The sequence below is a fragment of the Acomys russatus genome, chromosome 25, assembly GCF_903995435.1.
Source record: "Acomys russatus chromosome 25, mAcoRus1.1, whole genome shotgun sequence".
Lineage (NCBI taxonomy): Eukaryota > Metazoa > Chordata > Mammalia > Rodentia > Muridae > Acomys > Acomys russatus.
Window position 1 is genome coordinate 34,313,834 of NC_067161.1, and position 18,330 is coordinate 34,332,163.

General features: G+C 41.7%; 1 protein-coding gene and 1 pseudogene across 1 annotated transcript in view; one reads left to right on the forward strand and one right to left on the reverse strand.

Annotated features, from left to right (window-relative positions):
- The first annotated feature begins 223 nt into the window (after positions 1–223).
- Aff4 (ALF transcription elongation factor 4) overlaps positions 224–18,330 on the forward strand; it is a 71,780-nt gene continuing 53,673 nt past the window's right edge. Inside the window, exon 1 of the mRNA XM_051168074.1 lies at positions 224–359. The gene's annotated coding sequence lies outside the window, so the exon portion shown is untranslated. The remainder of the gene's footprint in view (positions 360–18,330) is intronic.
- On the reverse strand, positions 5,065–5,297 carry LOC127208569 (small nuclear ribonucleoprotein G-like; annotated as a pseudogene).

Here is an 18,330-nt window from a genome sequence, read left to right on the forward strand (position 1 = left end):
GCCGCCGCCGCCGCCTCCTCCTCCGCCGCCGCCCCCAGCGGACGGGGCGGGGATCTCGGTGCCAGGGCCTCGTCAGCCCGCCCCCGCCCCCGGCCTCAGTCACCCGTCCCCGGCTCGGCTAGGCCGTCATGGAGCGGGGCGGAACCCTGGCGTCCGCAGAGTGAGGTGCGCCGTCTTGGCTCCCCGTGGCCTCCGGATCCGCCGCCGCTGCCCCTCGCCCTTGGCCAGCCGGTCGCCGCCTCCTGGGCGGGCCGGAACGCGCGTCCGGTGAAGGTGCAGGCCGAGCGCAGCCGCCGCCGCCACCGCCGCCACCGCCGCGGTCGGGAGATGGTTCGGGCCTAGCGGAGCGGGGACTGGAGGTGAGCAGCAACCTGACTATGACTGACGTCTGTCTGAGGCGCGGCCCCGCCGCGGGGAAGGAGAGGCTCGGGCCGCTGACGCTGGCGGAGACCCGCGGGGGACGGGGAGCTGGGGTGGGGGGGGGGGGGGGTGGGAGTCCGCTCGATCCGGCTTCGCCCGCCGTCTTCTTGTCCCACTTCCTCTCCAAAATAAATTTCAAACAAGAAAAATAATTAAAAAAAAAAAAAAGCCAACCCATTCCCAACCAACATTCCCGACGCCCGTCTTCTGGCCGTTCCTTTTTTTTGTTTTGTTTTGTTTTGTTTTGTTTTTTATTTTCCCCCTGTCCTCCCATAGATTCGGTCGGCGGATTTATCCCTTGAGGTCGGCCTCAAGTCATTCCTAGTTAAAGAGAAAATAGGCCCAGATTCTGGCTATCACCTCTCAAGCAGTTCTCGCGATCCTGCGCACCTCCCCCCTCCCCCACCCCCCCATCTCCCCTCCGCCGAAAGAAAAAAGAGGGGTGTGTGTGTGTGTGTGTGTGTGTGTGTGTAATTTCCGTCCTTAATGGTCGATGGGGTTTTGAGTGGGGAAAAAAAAAAAAAAAAGAAGATGGGAACCTGCCTTGAAGCTTTCCTCCGGGTCGGGATGGGCCTGGTACCTGGCGGTCGCGCTGGCCGGCCTTTGGGTATTGATGTTTAGGCCTCTCCTCCAGCCGCCTGTGCTCGGCTTAATCTCGTAATTGACGTCAGTGCTTTGTTCCTTCCACTTTGCTGTTGCTTCCACACTCTGAGAACGGATCGTGGGGGGCACAGGAGCCCCAGGGTGTCTGTGTCTGTGTGTGTGTCCGTCCGTCCGTCCGTCCGTCCTTAGCCTTTTCATTCACAGATGACACCTTTGTAAGGAGTCGAGGGCTCCCCCCCCCCCGCCCGCCGGCCCCCCTCCCATCTAAAAATGGTTGTGAGTGAAGTTCGAACCAAGACAGAGAGTTCGATTCAGCGTTCTCCCGAGTTTCGTCAGTTGCAAGTCAGAATTCTGCTTTTCCTTCCCCGCTGAGATTTTAAACTGAAGCGAGCCCCCTTTCCAGTGCCGGACTCTAAGCTCTAGGTGCCCGTGAATAGGCTGTTTGTGTGACATTTAAAATGTGTGCTTTTTTTGTGGGGCCGAGGGGGTTGAGGGGGCGCACTCAGATTGTGAAACGCTTAAAGCTTTGTTTCCATATTGATTCTGCGGAGCTTATAAAATCTTTGTTTGGCGGTCCTTTTAACTTATCAGAATTGAAATGTTTATGAGATCCTTCTTAATTCGAAATTTAATGAGAAGCCGATGTGGACCGAGAGGAAGCCTAGAATCATCTTTGGTCATATATACATAAAGAAGTGTTGGCAAATGGCCACTTGGTTTTTAACAAAGCTGGCTTCTTCAACTCCTTCAGGTTTATGTTCCGTATTCATCACTTCATTTCTCCAAACAAAAGCCTCAAAAAGTTATTTTTAATTGCTCTTCATGATGAACTTCCTGAAAACCCAGAAGTAGTATTGCCTGTTGTTGTTCGCTTTTTGTTGTTGTTTTGTTTTGTTTTCTGTTTTTTAAAATTAAGTCCAGCAGCTGTCATTCAGTTTGTGGTCATTTGCAGCCTGGTTTTTCTTAGCTCTGTAGGAACAGTAGGCACATTTTACTTTTAAGTAAAATTTTGCTTCATGTGGAGACAAGGTGTACGGTGTCTTGAGAATAGCCAATAGCCAAATCTTTACTGCTTGGTTGGGGTGGGCTTCGCTGTGTGTGGTTTGGAAGGATCTGGACATTTTGGAGGTAGAAGGTGACTACGGCACTTTAGTGGAGTTGTGGGATTAATTCCTAACAAGAGATATTTATTTCAGTAAATGTTCCGTTTGCCATAGTCTTACATTCCGATTCATGCGGTCTCTTCTGTGTTCAGGTTACCATATCGCTTTTGGAACAATGGATTCATTTGCATGTTGTAATTTTCTTAAAGGTCTATTGTAATGTCTTTAGAATGAGTACCTTGTTTATTCTAACCGTTTATCTTCTCCAGTATTTATGCAGTTAGCTTGAATTTGATAGCATATTGAAGTTGAAATTGTTTATTGGATCTAAGATTTTACAGATAACCTAAAGTTATGTGAGCAAGTGATCAGTATTTGAAAAGGCGATTGGCTTCAAAAAGTACTGTGGAAGATCAAGAATACAAAAAGTTATGGATCTTATTATTATTTTTTTTTTTTGAGATAATAAGGTAGAAGTCATGGTTTTCTGTGTACCTGAAAGGAACAAAGAAAACGGGTATTTAACAGGTATTTCTTCTTTTTGACTACTATTGGCTTAGAATGGAGTCCAAAATGTAGGAAACCTTCCCTTTTCTTTGTAGTACTTTTCAGAAAAATCAAAGAAGGTTTTTATTTTGTTTTGTTTGTTTTTGAGACACAGTCTCAAAAGGTATCTCTGATTGGACTGAACCTTGCTGTGTAGACCAGGCTGACCTTGAACTCCACTCCTCTTGCCTCCCAAATACAGAGATTAAAAGGTTTGTGCCACCTGATTTTAAAGAGATATTCTTTTTTTTTTTATTAAAGAGTTATTTATTATATATACAGTGTTCTGCCTACATGTGTACTTGCACAACAGAAGAGGGCATCAGACCTCGTATAGATGGTTGTGAGCCACTATGTGATTGCTGGGAATTGAACTCAGGACCTTTGGAAAAGCAGCCAGTGCTCTTAACCTCTGAGCTATTTCACTAGCCTCCAAAGAGGTATTAGTAAGTATTGAGGACACAACCTGAACCCAGAAGTCTCAGATTGGTTGCAGTCCTCCTTTGGCTTCCCCGATTGCCAAGGTTTACAAACATGCTCCACTATGCCAGGCTTCTGGGTTGTTTGTTTTTGTTGTATCTCTGTTCCACATACATTCTAGATTAAAAAAACAAAACCCCCAAAAAACAAACAAACAAAACCTTTGCTGCATATTATAAAGGTTTCACAGCTTTCTGTAACCCTCACATTTAAAAAACAAAAAAAATTTTTTTTTTAATGTGTATGAGTACACTGTCTTCATGCACACCAGAAGAGGGCACCAGATCTTATTACGGATGGTTGTGAGTCATCATGTGGTTGTTGGGAATTGAATTTAGGACCTCTGGAAGAGCGGCAAGTGCTCTTAAGTGCTGAGCCAACTCTCATATTTTTACTGTTTCCTTTTTCATTTCCTCTGATAAATTGAAACAATGATTTCATTTCTGGGAGGCTGTTTGCCTGTCTGAGTTATTGTGAAATACATTGTAGTTAAAGGTTCAAGACTAAGTAGCTGTACTTCTCAGTTGTAACTTTGTGTTTGTTCGTTTTTAGTATCCCTACGGCCTTGTTTTAACTCAGTCCATCTTGGTGTATTTGAAGTGACACTTTCTAGTGCGTGGGATAGTAATAATAAATATTCCTGTTATTAACGCTTGCCTTACCACCTGATCATTTTGTCTTGTTCATTTTCACTGACAGTTTTGTTTGTTTTCTTTGAGACAAGCTCCTGTGTAACTTTGGCCCCAAAGTTTCAGCTTTGTGCCTCTTACAGATATGCACAACCACACCTTGAGATTTTTGTGGTACTGTCATACAGGGAGAGGGAAAGCAGAGTAAATTTAGTTTTATCTTAATGTTGGATTTTTTAAAAATTTGTTTTTAGGGTGTTTGTTTGTTTGTGTTTGTTTTGTTTTTATCTGTTTAGCCATGGGCTGTCCTGGGCTTGATGTGTAGACCTGGCCTCAAACTCAGAGATTACACCCCTCCCCCCCTCTCCCCGCCTCCCGAGTGCTGGGATTAAAGGCCTGTGCCACCATGCCCCCTCTTTTTTAGTTTTGTTTTAGTTTTTCGAGACAAGGTTTCTCTGTGTAGCCCTGGCTGTCCTGCACTCGAATTGTAGACCAGGCTAGCCTTGAACTCACTGTTCTACCTGCCTCTGCCTCCCGAGTGCTGGGATTAAAGGTGTGCACCACTACTCTAGCTTAAAAATAACGTTTTTTGAAACAGGATTTCATACAGTCCAGACTGTCCTTAAACTGATATTTGTGGCTGATGATGGCCTTGGATTTCTTTTCTTTTCCTTTAAATAACGTATTCCTTTTTATTTTATGTGCATTGGTGTTTTGCCTGTGTGTATGTCTGTGGGTGTTGTCAGATCTTGGAGTTACAGACAGTTGTGAGTTGCCATGTGGGTGCTGGGAACTGAATCCAGGTCCTGTGGAAGAGCAGTCAGTGCTCTTAATCTGAGCCATCTCTCCAGCCCTAGATTTATTTATTCATTTTTTTCTTCTTCTTTTCTTTCTTTCTTTTTTTTTTTTTTTTTTTTTTTTCTTTAGACAGGGTTTCTCTATGTTATCTTGCCTGTCCTGGACTCGCTTTGTAGACCAGGCTGGCCTCGAACTCACAGTGATCTACCTGCCTCTGCCTCCCGAGTGCTGGGATTAAAGGCGTGTGCCACCTTGCCCGGCCTTTCTCTTATCCTATGAGCCATCTCTCCAGCCCTGGATTTGTTTATTTACCCCCTCCTTTTTATTTTTTTATTTTTTTCCCTCTCTCTTTTTGTTTTTGTTTTTCTGGGTATTACAAAAATTTATTTAGGAAATTATTTCATATGAAAGTGTGCATGACTCAATTTTGTACCCAACAAGGCCTTTGGGAAGGGATGTGGGCTCCTCTGCTGAACAGCCATTGTTTAGACTCTTTCCAAGGCTTCTGAGATGATGATTCTGGTTCCTTGCAGGACCACCATTCCAATGGTATTCTTCTGCCCAAGAGTTGCCATCTTGACACACTCATCAATCGCAAGATTCATAGAGGGATTAAAGCCCCGTCGTAGCATTTCTTGTGCATGTCTGCCACCATTATCTTCAATGGACATTCCTTGTCCATAAATTTCTTCAGTTCAGGAAGGTGGGCCTTGCTCATGGTGACTCCTCCATTTGACTTAGCATGATGGCAAACAAGATTATTGTCCTGGCCTTGATTTTCCTTTCTTAAATTTTTGTATTTGTTTTTTTCGAGACAGGGTTTCTCTGTATAGTCCTGGAACTCTGTTGACCAGGCTGGCCTCAAACTCACAGCTATCCACATGCCTCTGCCTCCCAAGTGCTGGGATTAAAGGCTTGGGCTCTGGCCTTGAATTTCTGATCCTTTTGCATCTACCTCTTAAATAGTGGGATTATTGTGGGATACTATAGTTTAAATTTTGTGGATTTTTTTTTTTCTTTTTAAAAATTTGTTTTATTTTGTTTTGAGACAGTGTCTCACTATGTATATCTGGATGTCCTGGAACTAATGGAGCTCTGCCTGCCTGCCTATCCGGTGCTGGCATTAAAGATATTCACCACCAAGCCAGACCTTAAAATTCCACAGTCTGAGCCGGGCGTGGTGGCGTACACCTTTAATCCCAGCACTCGGGAGGCAGAGGCAGGCGGATCGCTGTGAGTTTGAGGCCAGCCTGGTCTACAAAGTGAGTCCAGGATGGCCAAGGCTACACAGAGAAACCCTGTCTCGAAAAACCAAAAAAAAAAAAAAAAAAATTCCACAGTCTGGATGTGCTGAGTGTATCCCTTTAGTTTCATGTAGTATGTAATATGTTCTTCTGTTCCCTATATTTTCTTTTCTTTCTTTTCCTTTTTTGTTTTTGTTTTGTTTTGTTTTGTGTTTTTAAGACAGGGTTTGTCTGTGCAGCCTTGGCTGTCCTGGACTCGCTTTGTAGACCAGGCTGGACTCAAACTCACAGAGATCTGCCTGCCTTTGCCTCCCTGAGTGCTTGGATTACAAGAGAGGGCCAATGTGTCCAGCTCATACTTGAATTTTTTTTTTTTTTTTTTTTTTTTTTTTTTTTTTGGTTTTTCAAGACAGGGTTTCTCTGTGTACCCTTGGCCATCCTGGACTCACTTTGTAGACCAGGCTGGCCTCAAACTCACAGAGATCCGCCTGCCTCTGCCTCCCGAGTGCTGGGATTAATCTTAGCATTTCTAGAGACAGCAATATGTGGATTTCTGTGACTTTCAGGCCAGCCTGGTCTACATAGTGAGTTCCAGGCCACCCAAGGCTATATGATGAGACCCCTGTCTCAGAAAGGAGGGGTGTGAGGGGAGGGGAGAGAGGAGAGGAGAGAGAGAGATATATTGATTGATTTCAGTGCTTGTTTATTTTTTTAAACTGATATTTTGGGACTGTAGTAAGGGACTATTTCATAGTAGAAAGTCATAGTGACAGAAGCCAATTCACTTTATGGCAGCCATGTAGAGAAAGGGAGGGAAAGGAATGAAGGAAAAGAGGAAGAAGGGAGGGAAGGAGGCCCACAAACATTGAGTATCTATATCTTCTTTAAGGAACTTTCCCTAATGACCCAGTTTGCTTTCACTAAGCCCTGCCTTCTAAAGCCTCTGCCATCCCTAGTGATACAGACTGGGGATTAGGCTTTTAGCACAGGAGCCTTTGGGGACCATCTAGATCAAAACTATAAAATCTGTTACCTTAGAAAGAAAGAGAAAGAAAGAAAGAAAGACAGACAGATAGACAGACAAATTTAATCCCAGCACTCGGGAAGCAGAGGCAGGCGGATCGCTGTGAGTTCAAGGCCAGCCTGGTCTACAAAGTGAGTCCAGGATGGCCAAGGCTACACAGAGAAACCCTGTCTTGAAAAAACAAAAACCAAAAAAAACAAAAACAAAAACAAAAAAACAAAAAAAAGAAAGACAAAAAAGAAAAGAATCTGTTATCTTTAAGTTAGAATTCTTTCATTTGAATATCCCTCGTAGATTATATGGTAGGCACTTTAGTTTGATACACACCTAACTAAAGAAAAAGGAATTAATTTGAATGTCTCAAGAAATGTAACAAAGATGATAAGCCATAGGAGGACAGGAAGAACCCAAGCATGATTGCATCTAAGGGCCTTAATATGTTCGGGAACCTGTCTTTCTTTCTTTCTTTCTTTCTTTCTTTTGGGAGTATTTCTTTTATCATCTGAGATGTATTCAATACTGTTTTCTTTTGCTGCAGATTGACTACAGCACTTGAATCTGAATTGAAAATCTTAGATTTCTTGTTATCACAGAAAGTATAGGCCTGACTTCCAGTCCCAAATTCATTTTCACTTTAGTGGTCTGCCTTGTAATAACATACTTCATCAGCAACATCACATGAAAGAAATGGAGTAAAAGGGATTCTATACCCTTTATTTCATGTATTTTTAAAAAATTTTTTTTATTTAGTTTTATTTTATGTGCATTGGTATGTAGGTGTCGGATGCCTTGGAACTGGAGTTACAGACAGTTGTGAGCTGCCATGTGGGTGCTTGGAATTGAACCCAGGTCCTTTGGAAGAGCAGACAGTGCTCTTAACCACTGAGCCATCTCTCCAGCCCCCTCATGTATATTTAATACACATACACAATCCTGCTTTTTCCCATATAGAATACTTTTTTTGTGGTTTTTTTTTTGTTGTTGTTGTTGTTTTGTTTGTTTGTTTGTTTGTTTTGAGATAGTGTTTCTCTTTGTAGCCTTGGCTGTCCTGGACTCACTTTGTAGACCACTTTGGCCTTGAACTCAGAGATCTGCCTGCTTCTGACTCCCGAGTGCTGGAATTAAAGTTGTGCACTAGCACGGCAGGCCTGGAGTACAATTGCATGCCTTTAATTCCAGCAGAGGCAGGTGCATCTCTGTAAGTTCAAGGCCAGCCTGGTCTATGAAGTAAGTCCAGGACAGGGCTGTTACACAGAGAATCCTGCCTTGAAAAACCAAAAACTGGTTTTGTTAGGTTAGGTTTGGTTTGGTTTTGCAGTATTGAAATTGAACTCAGGGTTTATGTACGGTAGGCAGGTGTTCTTCCCCTGAGCAACCTCTACATTTCTGAAATAAATTCTCGCAGGGAAGGAATTAGGTATTATTCTAAAGCTTATACTGATCTTGTTCTTTCTGGACACATAGTAATAAAGCCATATAAAATAAGCAGCAAGTTTATTGACTTTCTTGCAATTAGAGTGACTTCTTTGGTTAGCCATGTAAATGTTTTCTGTTCTGTCAACTGAGAGATTTTTTTCTTTTTCTTTTTTCTTTTTTTTTTTGGTCTTACATTAAAATTAACAGTAAAGGGATATTTGGAGAGTTTAGGTGAGGACAGTTCTAGGTTGTACAAGGGTCACCGAACTATGGCCAGTAGACCCAGCGTAACCTGTTGCCTGTTTTTGTGCAGCCTATGAGGTAAGAATGGCTTTTATATTTTTATTTGGTTTTTTGTTTTTAAATAGTAACAAGAGTAAAAATATTGTTATTTGGGAAGAGAAAATTATAGAGAGCTCAAATGTAGTATCCATAAATAAGATTGTATTGGAACCCAGTCAAACCATTTGTTTATGTATTGTCTATGGGTGGATTTTGCTGCTCTAAGAACAGAGTTGAGTAACTGACTATAGACTGCCAAACCTAACATACTATCTGGCCTTAAAAAGATTTGATGATTCTTGCTTTGGTAGATCAAATGAGCTATAATGGATAGATATGAATGGCTTTAATGTAAGTTACAAGGTCCCTAGTTTACTGTAGTGACTATGGAGGGGTTGTTTATAGGATGGATATATATATATATATATATATATATATATATATATATATATATATATACACATAATATGCATTATATAATATAGTAGATACCTATATGTAATATTGAATATTATGCCATTTGATACTGAATAGTGTATATGATATTTATAATTATATAGCACATTAGGCATTACAGTGTCATCAGGTAGGGTCTGGCCATTGTCTTAGCTGTCTGCTGTATTCTTAGGGTACGGTCATGCTGCACATGTCTGCTTGTAGTAGCTCTGTGAATCAGGATGAATTCAGAAAAACTGAAGTTGAGATAAGGCTAGAAGCTGGTCAGAACACCATGTTAATATTAATGCTTTCACCTCCAAATTATATTCTTTTCTTTGCTCTGCTTAACACCATCACTGTTGTCACCTTTTCCTTCATCCTGTTTTACTTCTCACATCTGACTGATATCCTTAACATATTTCAATCTGACACCCTCCCCCCCCCCCCACAGGGTTTCTCTGTGTAGCCTTGGCTGGACTCATTTTTGTAGACTAGGCTAGCCTCGAACTCACAGAGATTTGCCTGCCTCTGCCTCTTGAATACAGGTGTGCACCACCAAAACCCAGCCTGACCCCTTTTCAAGATTAGATTAAGTCTTTATTTTTTAACACTCTTTTCTGTTTTTAAAACTTTATTTTTGAAGCCAGGTGTGGTAGCTCACGCCTATAATCCCAGCACTCGGGAGGCAGAGGCAGGTGGATCGCTGTGAGTTCGAGGCCAACCTGGTCTACAAAGCGGGTCCAGGACAGCCAAGGCTACACAGAGAGACCCTGTCTCGGAAAAAAAAAAAAAAAAACTACTTTATTTTTGCCAGGTGGTAATGGTGCACGTCTTTAGTCCCAGCACTGGGGAGGAAGAGGCAGGTGGATCTCTGAGTTTGAGGCCAGCCTAGTCTACAGAATGAGTGTAAGGACAGCCAGGGCTACACAGGGAAACTCTGTCTTGAAAAACAAAACAGGGCTGGAGAGATGGCTCAGAGGTTAAGAGCACTGACTGTTCTTCCAGAGGTCCTGACTCAATTCCCAGCAACCCTGTGGTGGCTCACAATATATAATGTGATCTGATGCCCTCTTCTGGCCTTCAGGTATCCGTGCACACAGAGCACTGTATACATAATAAATCTTAAAAAAAAAAAACAAACCAAGAATGTTATTTTTGTTTTTATTATCATACTATCTAAGGCTTATTGAGCAGGAATGAGTTTCATGAAACTCCTGAAGGAAGACTTTATAGCCTCATATTTCCTTGGAGCTTTTTTCTTTCTTTTTTGCCATGTTTAGATTTTGTTATTTATTGTCTTTTGCTGTCTCAGTGCATTGCACTAATGACTTTGTAGTGGTTTCAGCTGGGAAAGATATTGGATAAAACTGGATTATGACATGGAGTGTGTTATTTATTGCAGGTAGAATAGGTCCAGAGGAACTCTGGCTTAGCAGTTAGATATGCTTTTGACGTATGTGGAGTTAGTCATCTTTGTAGTTAATAAACTTTGAAACAATTTATTTCCATAGAGTGTTGGTTACAAACTTTAGCACTGATACTTGAAACACAGTTGGGCCATAATCATAAATGAAAAAAGTGGCCAGTCATAGTGGTGCACGCCTTTAGCCCCAGCACTCAGGAGGCAGAGGCAGGCGGATTGCTGTGAGTTCAAGGCCAGCCTGGTCTACAAAGTGAGTCTAGGACAGCCAAGGCTACACAGAGAAACCCTGTCTCAAAAAAACCAAAAAGAAAAAAAGGGAAAAAAGAAAAAGAAAAAAAAATGAAAAAAGTGGAGCCCCACAATTCACAGGTAAAGAAAACTCTTTATATCACTAGTCAGGCATAGGGATGTCTAGTGATGCATAGCTATCATCCCAGTGGATAGAGTCAGGAGGATTAGCAGTTGAAGGCCATTTCGAGCTATGTGAAACTGCCTCAAAAGAACAACAACAACAAAACCAGACCAAGAATTATCAGCTAAAGCTGGGAGTGAAGGTATAAGCCTATGATTCCAGCATATTGGGAGGCTGGAGTAGGAAGATGATAAGCTTGAGGTCAGGCTAGACTAGAAAGACTGTCACAACACCACAGTAAAACCTTAGACGCTGATATGGTATTGTAAGATTGGAATTCCATGAACTAGTACATAAAGGCTTACAGTTATTATTATTGAGACAGGATTTCTCTGTGTAAAGTCCAGGCTGTCCAGAACTCACATTGTAGACCAGGCTGGCCCCAAACTCAAAGAGATCCACCTGCCTCTGCCTCCTGAATGCTGGGATTAAAGTCATGTGCCACCATGTCTGACTAAGTTTTTTTGGTTTTTTGAGACAGGGTTTCTGTGTGCAGCCCTGACTATCATAGACTCGCTTTTGTAGACCAGGCTGGCTTCAAACTCACAGAGATCTGCCTGCCTCTGCACCTGGGATTAAAGGCGTATGCTACTACCACCTAGCTCAAGGTCATTCTTAACTACAAGTCTAGTTTGAAGCTAGCTTGGACTGCACATGACCCTATCTGAGACAACAAACAATCCACATCAATTTATGTATACATGCATATATGTATTTCTGTGTTCAGATATCCTGGAGAGGCAGCATTTATTTGTATTTAATATTTGAGAACATGGTTTTACATGGTTGTTGTTTCTTTTTTTCTTTCTTTTTTCCTTTTTGGAACAGTGTCTCTCCACTTATCCCTGGTTGTCCTGAAATTTACTATGTAGGCCAGGTTGGGATTAAAGACATGCACCGCCATTGCCCAACAAGCATAAGGGGTTAAGGAAAAGTAAAAATTGATTCTTTGTGTCCATTTTTCTTTTTCTTGTTTTATTTTGTTTGTTTGTTTTAGGAGACAGGTATTTTCTGTGTAATAGAGCCCTGCCTGTCCTGGACTCACTTTGTAGACTAGGCTGGTCTGGATCCATCTGCCTTTGCCTCCTGAGTGCTGGGATTAAAGGCGTGCACCACCACTACTGGTGCATTTTTCCTTTTTAAAACATTAGCCTAGGCTAGCTTTGAACTTTCTGGTTGAATGTCCTGCCTCTGCTTCCTGAGTGCTGGGATTACAGGTGTGTGCCATCATTCCTGGTTGTGCATGTAATTCTTTTGTGTATACATGCTGGTTTTCTATTAGGTATTAACTTTCAAAACAATTACCATAAAAACAAGATTTTCAAAGTGTTATTATTAATGCTTTTGTTGCATAATAATTGTAGGACAAAGACCCTCTCACTTTTATCAAATATAATCCAGATTCTTAGGAAATGGGATGTTATCTGTGGATAGAAAAGAGTACATGGTATTCTGAAACCCAACCTTTAGTGAGTACTCCTGACATATTTTGCCTTTTGATGCAGTAACACTTTAGTGTTACTTTATAAAAATCACAGCTTGTTTAGAATTTCTGTATGCTAGTCACCGAGGTAAGCATTGGAGGGAAGAAAGTAGAATTAAAATAATAGCCAGAGCTTGTGATATGGGAGTGGATTCCTACCAAGGAGACGGAGTAATAGTAAACACAGTAACTCTACTGGAGGGAAGTGCTAAGTGCCAAATGAAATACAAAGAAAACTTTGGGAAGTAAGTGATTTTAGTGACACAGTCTTGGAAGGTTCTTAGAGGAAGTGAGTATATGCTGGGTGTATTAGAAACTGGGAGAATGAAGGAAGGACTTTCATCTGGGTAAAGAGAATAGTCTGAGTATTCGACCTGGATCTGAATGCATGTAGGTTATTTTCAGGTCCATAGTGTTTTTCTTCTCTTTTCTTTTGTTCTTTAGTGTTTTGGAGACAGGGTTTTTTTTCTCTGTGTAGCCTTGCCTGTCCTGGACTCACTTTGAAGACCAGGTGGCCTTGAACTCACAGGGATCTGCCTGTCTCTGCCTCCCAAGTGCTGGGATTAAAGGCATGCGCCACCATGCCTAGCTCTCATAATTTTTTTTGAAGCTCTGTGTGTGTGTGTGTGTGTGTGTGTGTGTGTGTGTGTGAGAGAGAGAGAGAGAGAGAGAGAGAGAGAGAGAGAGAGAGAGAGAGAGAGAGAGAGAGACAGACACACACACACACACACACCCTGGAACTTGCTTTGTAGGCCAGGCTGGCCTTGAACTCAGAAATCTGCCTGCCTCTTCCTCCTGAGTGTTAGGATTAAAGGTGTTAGACACCACCACCCAGCCAGACTTATAAAATTTCAAGGGTTTACAAATTAGGTTAAGGTGAATTGTGAATATTTTGAAATCTTAAAGTGAAAATGTGGACTTAGGCTTTCTGTAGAGCAGAGTGGCTTTCTTGTTTCGAGACAAGGTCTTACTCTTGCTGTATAGCACAAGCTGCCTAAGATCTGATCCTCCTACTTCCACCTCCCCAGCAGGAACATGAACACGTGTTACAAAAGTCTCAAATGAGACAGCCTTTTCTGTTTTGTTTTGGCTTTTGTCCTTTTGAGACAAGACCCATCTATGTAACCCAAGCTCGCCTGGAGTTCTCTGTATAAACCAGGCCAGCCTTGAGCTCACTGGTCTGCATGCCTCTGCCTCTTCAGTGCTCAGATTAAAGATGTGTACCACCATACCCAGCATTAACCTGACCTTAAAAAAATACATTAAATGCTGATGGGTTCCTTAGAGAGAAAGAAGTTGACGTTGCTGCAGAGATGGCGGGAACTGTAAAGGTGCAGAAGACAGTGAGTTGCGGGAGATTAGCTTCTGATAGGAAGAGCTGTTTAGTTCTTGTTCTTTGTAACCAGGAGGAAGGAAGATAATTTAGATGATGATATTCTCAGAACCGATAGGTGAGCGATGAGAAGGCCTAGTTTCAGATGTCATTGTTGTTCTTTCCTTATTTTCCCAGGAAAGGGGTTCTCTGTGTAATAGTCCTGCCTGGATATCTTGGAGCTCTCTTTGTAGATCAGGCTGGCCTGGAACTCACAGAAATCCAGTTGCTTCTGCTTCCTTAGTGCCATATTACAGGCGTGCACCACTACCACCACTGGCTTGTTGTTTTCAAGACAAGGTTTCTCTGTGTAGCCCTGGCTGTCCTGGAACTGGTTGTGTAGACCAGGCTACCATTAAACTTAGAGAAGTCCACCTGCTTCTTGGCCTTTGAGTGCTGGAATTAAAGCTGTTCACCACTACACCTGACCCCTGTCTTTAATTTTTTATTTTTATCTTTTTTTATTTTTTAGGTTTTTTGAGATAGATTCTGTGTAGCCTTGGCTGTCCTAGATTGACTTTGTATACTAGGCTGGCCTTGAACTCACAGTGATCCGCCTGCCTCTGCCTTCCAAGTGCTGGGACCAAAGACATGTACCACCATGCCCCAGCCCTGTATTTAAATTTGTTTGTTTGTTTGTTTGTTTTTTGAGACAGGGTTTCTCTGTGTAGCCTTGGCTGTCCTGGACTTGCTTTGTAGACCAGGCTGGCCTTGAACTCATAGTGATCCACCTGCCTCTGCCTCCCAAGTGCTGGGATTAAAGGTATATGTGCCACCACGCCCGGCTCTGTCTTTAATTTTTAATATTCTAGGTGGGTTTTTTTTTTTTTTTTTTTTTTTTTTTTTGGTCTCATAAGAGAAAGTAATTTGTAGAATAGTTAGGATCAGGGATAGTCATAAGACTCAATGGATACTTTGGAAATAGAAAAGAGAAAGTCTGTGCAACTTTTAGGAAGCTTTGAGACCTGGTTGAGAATGATTTATGAGACAGGATAATAGAAATTTGAAGTGTACAAAAAGAAGAACAAAAAAACTGAAAGAAAAATAGAAATTTGATTGAGAGCTGGACATGGCCGGGCACACTGGGAGGCAGAGGCTGGTGGATCTCTGTGAGTTTGAGGTCAACCTGGTCTACAAAACGAGTCCTGGCCAAAGGGGTTGGGGGGAAGAGCTGGGTTTGGTAGTACAAATCTGTTGTTTAGGACTTGGGAAGTGGAGCCAAGAGGATCTCCTGGCCATCCTGAGCTCCATCCATAGCCTGGCCTATATGAGACTCCGACTTAAAAAAAGAAAGTTTTGACTAAGAAAATAGAAGTGGCGGCTGGAGAAATGAGCGCTTAAGAGCACTGGCTCTCCAGAGGACCCAGGTTCAGTTCCTAGCACTCACACGGTAGCTCCAGGAGATCTGACACCTTCATACAGACAGACGTGCAGGCAAAACACCAATGAACATAAAATTGAAAAAAGAAAAACAGAATGACAGGCCAAGGAGATAACTCAGTGAGAAAAGTTCCCCAGGATTGGTGAAGGAGGAGAGGAGGCAGATCTCTGGAGCTCCTCTGTTCAATGATAAATTCTGGCTCAAAAAATAAGGTGAAAAGAGATTGAGGAAGTCACCCAAAATTGACCTCTGACTCCACAGGCACACATGCACATATTCACATTAACAAATACAACACACACAACAGGAAAAAAAAAAAAAAGCTATAGAATTGTTATCTTTTGTTTTTATAACTTATTTTTGCATTTTACATCTGAAGATAAAGCTCAGTAGTGTTTTTTTAAACTGTAAACTGTGTATCTTCTCAGCACTGTCTTTTGGACAAGGGCCCTTCTGGACAAAATAATGTCTTGGGACCTGATGTTTTGTTAGTTTGGCTTTGATCTCCAGGTGTGCACTCTTTGTTTCCTTACCAGGTAGGAGGAAGTGATCTCTTCACAAGTTCTCATGGGTAGAGAAATCATGCAAATGAGGCCAAGAGGGGTTTCTGGGTCCATGAGGCTTTGTGCTTTTACATAGTACATGGTGGTGAAGATAAAGTAAAGTATCAGTTGTTTCAAAATAATTGAAATATCAGCTCAACTCTCATTTTGACTTTTTGGAGTTTAAATATCAATCTGATAATTGAATAGCCTTATTTTTAGTAGGATAATTGTTTTAAGACAGAGAGGATGGAGGCGTAACAACAGAATCTTAACTTCACTTGAAATGGGCATGTTAAAGCAACATTTTATTTACTCGTTTGTTTATTTAGAAGCAGAGTCTTTCTGTATAGCTCCAGCTGTCCTGGAACTATGTTTGCCATGCCAGCTAAACTCACAAGAGATCCACCTGCCTCTGCCTTCCAAGTACTGGGATTAGAGGCTTGCACCACCATGCCTGACCCAACATATTTTATTTTAAACTATTTAAAAATCTTAATTTAGGGGCTAGAGAGATGGCTCAGAGGTTAAGAGCACTGGCTGCTCTTCCAAAAGTCCTAAGTTCAATTCCCAGCAACCACATGGTGGCTCACAACCATCTATAATGAGATCTGGTGTCCTCTTCTGGTGTGCATGTGTGTGTGCAGGCAGAGTATAATAAATAAATCTTTTAAAAATAAATATAGTCTTAGTTTAAAAATTATAAAATTAATGTCATTATTTATATAAAAAGTATTTCTGATTTATTGGTAATGCTATATTTAGATTTTTATCTTTACCATATGCTTCTTGTTTTTTTGTTTTTGTTTGTTTGTTTTTGAGACACAATTTCTCTGTGTAACAGAGCTCTAGCTGTTCTGGACTCAAGTCATAGATCAGGCTGGCTTTGGCTTTGAATTCATAAAGATCCACCTGCCTCTGCCTTCTGAAAACTGGGATTGAAGGCAAGTGCCACCATGCACTTGGCTTCTTTTCAATTAAAAAAGATTACTTTTCAGGCTAGGATGATAGCTCAGGGCTTAAGAGCACTAGCTTTTCTTCCAGAGGACCCAGGTTCAATTTCCAACATCCACATGGCATCTTACAATTATTTCTAATTCTAGTTCCAGAGGATCCAATGCCCTCATCTGCTTCACATAATCCTACAGGCATGTGGGCACATAAGCTTACACAACCACTCATATAAACACATAAAAAAGATAATTTGTTCTCTGGTAGTTTCATACACATACACAGTGTGTTTATATGCATAATATATTCACCCCTGTTGGATTGATTATGGGGAAACACAAATAGCATAAAATTATATCATTTTATGTATACAATTTATGGTATATTCACAACTGTACAACAATCAGCAGTATCCTTTTCAGCCTGGCATGATGATGTGAGTCCAGGACAGCCAGGGCTAACAGAGAAACCCATTGCTACATACTGTGATCTCCTCGGTTCCTGACTTCTAACTTCATCACAGTATGGTTAGAGAATACTGTTTATTTATTTATGTTTCAGTTTATTGAGACTTGTTTTATTGTTTGTTCTGTACTGGAAAATGGTCTTTGTGTGTGTGAGGGGAATGAGTGTTCTTATGTTGAAGTGTTGTCTAGTGACCATTAGATTCAGTTGGCTTATACAGTGTTAGTTCCATATAGCAATTCCTGGGAGTTTGTAATGTTTGTTCTCTTCATGACCCTTTTGGTTTTTCTTTTTTCTTTTTCTTGTTTTGGTGTTTTGAAACAGGGTTTCTCAGTGTAGCCTTGGCTATCTTGGACTCGCTTTTGCACTGCCTCTATCTCTTCTAGTGCTGGGATTATAGGCATGTGCCACTGTGCTTAGCTCCATTTTGTTTTGTTTAAGACAAGGTTTCTCTGTTTTAGCCCTGGCTGTCCTGGACACTCTTTGTAGCCCAAACTGGCCTAGAACTCACAGAGATCTGATTGCCTCTGCCACCTGAGTGCTAGGCCACCACACCTGGCAATGCTCATTTTTTGATAGGGCTAGTATATTTCAGTAGTATGAGACCAAAGTTGTTTCAGATAGTTTTAAGTTTAAGCAGAAGAATTTGGGAACCTAAATTACTTTGAAAGGTTAATGTAGCTAGTCTTTTGTAATTTGTGGGTTTTTTTTTTTTTTTTTTTTTTTTCATCCTTTATCCTCCTTCCACCTCCACTCCCAAATTTCACCGCTATCACCAGACAGGAGAAAAAGAAGGAAAGAGGGGAGGTAGAGGAGAGGGAGAGGGAGAGATCCTTGAATCTAATTTCTTTCTTCTTGTTTCTTCTTTGAGCTTGCCGCTAACAAACCCCTAAACGATGACCAACCACCAACCCCACCTATGGGGTTCTAGCATTTATAATACCCTTCAACAAAGTCCCACAATACCAAATCCCCACACAACTGCAGGAACTATGTGCAGCTATCAAAACCACACTCCTGCTAGAGTACCAGGCAAATCATAGTCAGCTGCTGTGAAGTAGCTTCTTATCACCACACCTGGGATTAAAAAGGAAACATATTCTTATAATATTTCTGTGTGTGTGTGTGTGTGGTTTTTTTTTTTTTTTTTTTTTTTTTTTTTTTTTTTTTTTTTTTAAAGGCAAGATTTCTTTGTGTAGCCTTGGCTGTCCTAGACTCCCTTTGTAGATCAGGCTGGCCACGAATTTACAGCAATTTGCCTGCCTCTGCCTCCGAGTGCTGGGATTAAAGGCATGCACCCCACGCCCGGCTATTTCTG